The sequence below is a fragment of the Octopus bimaculoides genome, chromosome 2 (genome assembly GCF_001194135.2).
Source record: "Octopus bimaculoides isolate UCB-OBI-ISO-001 chromosome 2, ASM119413v2, whole genome shotgun sequence".
Classification (NCBI taxonomy): Eukaryota; Metazoa; Mollusca; class Cephalopoda; order Octopoda; family Octopodidae; genus Octopus; species Octopus bimaculoides.
In genome coordinates this window covers 120,335,668-120,342,140 of record NC_068982.1, presented here as the reverse complement: position 1 = coordinate 120,342,140, position 6,473 = coordinate 120,335,668, and the positions used below count along the sequence as shown (strand labels likewise).

Sequence of the window (6,473 nt, the reverse complement as noted above, 5' to 3'; positions counted from 1 at the left end):
TAATTGATGTATCAATACCAGCAGATGACAACGTTTCTCTAAAAGAAATGGAAAAACTTTCAAAATACAAAGACCTGGAAATAGAGATAACTCGAATGTGGAATCTAAAAACAGAAACAATTCCTATCATAGTAGGTGCCTTAGGTATAATAAAAAAATATTCAGACAAATACATAACAAAAACACCAGGACTTACAAATATATATAACATACAGAAAATTGCACTACTGGGTACTGCACACATCCTACGCAAAACACTTTCAATACAGTAACCATAAGAGCACCACAGCAAACCACAGCACATACCCAAGGCGCACAGAGCTGCGCTCGGTAGTGAAGTGAAAGCACGTTATAAAAAATAAAACTACTGAACAATAATAATAATATGAACACATGATGAAAGAAATGTACAGGAAAGAGTATTTGAGGAGAACCCCGGCTTGTGCTTCAATCGAAGCTAAATGGCCGCTATAAGATTAGGGCAATTAACACGTGGGCGGTTGCTTTGATGAGATATGACGCAGGAAGAGTATCTTGGAAGAAGCATGAATTACAAGTGTTAGACCGGAGAACACGTAAATTAATGACAATGAAGAAGGAACTACACTGCAAGAGTGATGTGTCAAGATTGTATGTAAAGAGGATAGTTCTTAATTATCGGTTATTCTTTACTTGAAAGCAGGCAATAACAAATCACCAAAGGTTTCAAGTAGTGCCTTCTCCTGTGACTCACAGAGACAATATTCTCCTTAAAATGCGAGCTGTACCCAACAATGCTGTTTTCTGGATCACCCCGTGCCTGACAACAGCTCCAATATTCTTAATATGTTTTTCAAAGACCTGTCAGAAGGTTGTGAGCGCTTGCCGACACTCCAGGTGCCAAGCGCCCTTTCTTGGTCTGCGATTGACCCAGGATTGTAGTTCCATCAGACGAGCTGCAGAGAGTCCCGTTTGATGAACGGCGACCACACCTGCTCACCGTTTAGGAAAGGCTGGAGATGTCACAGCCTTAGCGCATGTCTGCGCTTTATTAGCCTCGGCATGCCCAGTCCTCCACTCAGCGGCTGTTGACAGTAGATGGACCGACTGACGAGCAGAACACGTCCCTTCCATAGAAAGTGGGAGAGCAAGCACTCCAACTTTATCAGGTATGAAATGGGGCAAGAGACGACGGTCAGACGATAGTAGATGGCAGAGGCGATGTATGCATTCACCACCTCCGCCCGATCCTTCAAGGACAGTTTCCTCTCTGCCCATTTCTGGGTGAGATTGGTTACCCTGCTCGTCACCTCCCCACAAGTTCTTGTTCACCTGGAAGTCTACATCAAATCAGATCCCAACACTTTAATCGTTTCTTAATTTTAGCCACTAGGGCTCATTTTTTCATACAACAAGCGGGCATACAAATGTGTTACAAAATATATAAGGATGAATTAAAGATATATAAAAAAAAGACGTATTATTATACAAATTAAGCAGGTATAAATAAAAGATGATTACAATTTTCTGAATTAGATCAAGATTTTTCACAACTCTAGTAAACTTTAATCTTTCCGTTCATTTCGTGAAGTAAATCTCTCGTTTCGCAACAGTCCGTGGAAATTCAGGCATCGAAATAGGCAAAGAAGTGCACACGTCTTACTAAAGATTTAAATATAGGCGCATTCGGGGCTGTGTGGTAAGAAGCTTGCTTCCCTCATGGTTCCGGGCTCAGTCCCACAGCGCGGCACCTTGGGCAAGTGTCTTCTACTATATCCTTGGGTCGACCAAAGGCTTATGAGTGGATTCAGTAGACGGAAACTGAAAGAAGCCCGTTTTATCTATATGTGAGCAAAGCTCATTTTGCCCTTAAGTTTGCCCCTAAATCTTCAGGTTACCTCATTAAATGTTCAAGCTGCTCTTCATTTCGTACAAAAATCTGTGAAAATCATGGAGGTGGGTCAAGCTGCGCTTTGAACATTTTACTTGCCTCTCCCTTACTACTATTATTCTGTTTTTACTGTTCTCGACAGTGGACTGTCTTATTTATTTTCTTCTGTTCGTTACAAGGCGATATTAATGATATAACTTGTCTTTCCGTTTCATCATCCGTTACAAACATTACATATATGGTTACGTAATTACTTCCTCATCTCATAGAGAATATACCATTCCGTACATCGGCAAATGCTGGCTGCAATTACTCTTCAAGCGGCACGAGGAAGGCCTCTTTGTCTTCCGAAATGCGGAGATAAGTTATTTACTTTGTATTTTGCTATTCATCAAGGGACTGCGTTATGAATGCTTATCCCTTTGTCACGAAAGTTTGCTAGGTTGATTTGTATCAATGATCCGTTAATTCGATGAGATATAACAAAAGAAAGAAGGCTTTCTTTGTTTTACAATTCGACGCTCTCTATTCAGTCTTTTGCTTGAGGAAAAGCGCATGCGTGCTGATTATAGCGGCCCGGCAAAGAAAACTTGCGTGTGTATTTTATAATTGCTGTTGAATACATCGTTAGTAATATCTACTTCAGTGCAGATGTTTTCAGCCAATAAATTATTGTTTTGGCGTTGTAAACGCTTACATTTTCTCGTATGATTTCCTTCGTCTTGATTAATTTCTGTACTTTTATAAACAATTGAAGTTTTTAGGAGGCGTTAACTCTTCGTCGACTCATAGCTAGTTCTTATTAGGTTGAATGTAAGCACAAAAACTAATGCTTAAAAAAAATCTCTGTTTTCTCTTCTTATACGGGAAAGATATCTAGAGAAGTTCCAGAAGGGTTTTTCGCAAGAGGTATTCAAAACAAAATATTTTTTTCTTTCAGAAATGCTTGATAAAACAACAAATTTTACAGAGCAACAAAGTGGTACCTCTTTTCGCCTCGTATACAAATAATAATAATAATAATAATAATAATAATAATAATAATAATAATAATAATAATAATAATAATAATAGTAACCATAAGAGCACCACAACAAACCACAGCACATACCCAAGGCGCACAGAGCTGCGCTCGGTAGTGAAGTGAAAGCACGTTATAAAAATAAAACTACTGAACAATAATAATAATAATAATAATGATAATAAAAATAAAAATAATAATGATGATGATGATGATGATGACGGTGATGATAATGATAATAATAATAATAATAATAATAATAATAATGATAATAATAATGATAATAATAATAATAATGAGTTGGGGTATGATCTGGGAAGAGGTAAGGGAAAACTGAACCACTTGCGTAAAAGGCAAAACGTATTATGAGCACAAACCTCAGAGAGTGGCGGAGTCGGAGACTAGTAAAATCATCTGGGATTTCCCAATCGAAACAGATCAGACACTAGAGCATAACAAACCGGACCTAGTCGACAAGGTGCACCACATGGACGACTTGAAGTTTTTCCCCAAAAGTGAAGCTGAACTGGACAGCCTAATCCAGACTGTGTAGATTTTCTCAAGTAATATTAAGATGGAGTTTAGACTCTCAAAATCTGATACGATGGTGATGAGACGAGGAAAGCTTGTCAGGAAAGAAGGCAGATGTATGCCAAGTGGTGAAATGATAAAGGCAATTGAACCTCAATCCAGTTATAAATACCTGAGGTACTTGAGGTACAAGGAATTAAACACTCGTAATACAACACACCTCTCTTAGCTCGTGGGCGCCCACCCTCCACTATATTATTTTACCTACAAGAGACACGCATCTTCTCCTGCTCCACCCCTCTCATTCTCTCTCCCCAGACTTTCTTTCTCAGTCACATGACATTCGCCAACACCATCGCTACAACCTTGAAATGAAATGGCGACTATACAGCAAACCCCACAGAGCGTGTTTTGTTAAGTGGGTTCCCCCACTCCCAAATAGTTTTGTTCCTTTATTTGCAATTACCGCTTAAGATAGCAGTAATCAAGTCCAACTCCAGGTCTTCACCTGGTGAAGCTGTTTGGAACCTGCAGAAGGGAGTGAAAATGCTAGTGTCCGGCGCCTTCAAATAACTGGTGTCCCGGGTATATCGAGTACATTAGCCCTGGATAGCAATGAACTTAAAGTAGAATCACTCTGATATCAAAACCAGGGGAGCAAAGTCTCTTTCGCCTTGGTGGGCAACTTTGCCCGAGATGGTGTCTCGATAAAAAACTGGTTGGTGGTAACTTAAAAGCACACCTCATTTATGAGAGAAAATGTTCAGACAAATCAGCTAACGATAATGACGTGAACGGGACTGCCGCCAATGTTAAAGGATATCCCAGAAACAGCCGTAAGACTATATCTCTTTCCTTATAAAGTGCTGAAAACTCCTCACAGCCTTGGTTTTGTTATCTGTTCTTGTCTAAATAGTTTCAATAAAAGAAAGACTAGATGATCACGGCTGGAAAGCCTTTGATCTGGTGGGAGGAGGTTCTGAGCAATAAAATCAGTAGTAAAACAAAAATCACCACGAATTATCCTCTTCCCCTCCTCCTTCCTCACTCCAACCTCTTGCTCGTTTCCTCTTGCCTACCCATCTGCCTTTCTCCTCTTTTTCTCTTTATATTGTCTTATCTACGAGTCGCTGAGGCTTCGTACTGTTTTGACTGGACAGTGTTTTTTCATACACTGTGGTCAATTATCTGAGATAAATTGTTAACAAGATCTAAACTGATGCAGAAGAATAAAATGTAGTATCAATCACAGTTTAGTGTATCTAAGCTATATTCAGCTAGACGAGGACAATAATTTAATAAGCAATTTAGTATATCAGTGGTAAGTTAGATGAAACTGACTTAAATGTCTCCTTAAAAGATCTTTTACCACTCTCTGAGATTGTGTCGTCATTGACATGCGTAATACTAATTTCCAATGTTGCAACAGCAACAACAGCAATAATAATGATAAACAATTCCTAATATCGGCTTTGACATAATGTCATTTCTCTCATAATATAACGACGCAATAAATTGAATTCTGTTATCTCTATTGCGGCCTTGGCCACGAGACAGTTGTATTATCCTTTGCTGAAGACAATTAGTGAAGTGAGTGGTTGTTTTTAGAACATTTTAATTCCAAGAGATATAGCATAGTGTTCATATGGTGACTTCTCACATATGTAGCACTGTAAGTTGTAATTATTTGATAAAACTTTCCTCTAGTGCTTTTTTAAATTCAAAATAAGTAAACGAAATAACCTCTAACACGATTTAAAACTACGTAGACAATGCGGAGTGGATGAGATATAATCTGTAAAGCCAAGATATAATACGACAACAATATCCAAGTAGGAGGAGTTTAATCGATTTCAGCAACACCAGGTCATGACTAAAGTATATGTCAGTGGCCCTGAAAAGATGAACGGCAAAGCTGAATCCAAACCCAAGTAATAACATTCTAATGGTATAATTGGACGAGTAGAGTAACAGCAATGATCCTTTTCAGGATCTCTAAGACCGATGGAAAGAGACAAGTTAATCTTAGACAGTAAACGACCCTTTATGCTTCCAACAGAGCGAGCTCTGCTACAGAGCTCTAAGGTCCACTTGCTGATGCTAACCAGTCAACGGTTTAAATTTATCACTTACGAGGGTGTACTGAAGAGTTCCTGGCTTTAAGGGTATCGCCAAAGGCCTGGTTGGAGGCTCAACTTTCTGTGTTCTTTTACAAGGCTTGGAAAAACTGAAGGAGCGCTGCAAGAAGTGTGTGAATCTAAGAAGGGAATATGTTGAATAAAACCATAATTAAATGATCTTCCTGTATTTTCTTTTACTCAGAGCCAGGAATTTTCAGCATCCCCGCAGTTTCCATGCACCAAGTTTCACTCACAAACATTTGTGGACCTGTTACTATGGTAGAACACTTCCTCAAGCGTTGTAGATGTGCAGCAAACTTCTCAAACACACAGCCTTGCCTGTGGTCATTAAAACGAAAACGGACGTAACTAATATACTGCGAAAGTATTCACTTTGACTTTGTTGGATGTCTGTCACACCTGTTATATTGAACAAACCTACATTGAAACACATTGAGCAATTACATTGTTCAATGTATCTCAGTAATGATAACAATGAATAATAATCCTTTCTACTATAGGTACATGGCCTGAAATTTTGGGTGAGGGGACCAGTCGATTACATCGACTCCCCAATGCGTAACTGGTATTTAATTTATCGACCCGAAAGGATGAAAGGCAAAGTCGGCCTGCGTGGAATTTGAACTCAGAACGTAAAGACAGACGAAACACCGCTAAGCATTTCGCCCGGTGTGTTAGCAATTCTGCCAGCTCACCGCCTTCATAATAATAATAATAATAATAATAATAATAATAATAATAATAATAATAATAATAATAATAATAATAATGATAATAAAGATGGTATAAACACACGCCAGAAAAGGTCACAGAAAACGAGAAAGCAACCATACTCTGGGATATGCCAATACACACAGATAGAGAAATTAAGGCAAATAGACCAGATATAGTTGTCAAAGATCATGAAGAA

The 6,473-nt window shown here is 38.7% G+C and overlaps 1 protein-coding gene across 1 annotated transcript in view; it reads right to left on the bottom strand.

Annotated features, from left to right (window-relative positions):
• LOC106876284 (relaxin receptor 2) overlaps positions 1-6,473 on the bottom strand; it is a 112,024-nt gene that overhangs the window by 7,955 nt on the left and 97,596 nt on the right. The window lies entirely within an intron of this gene.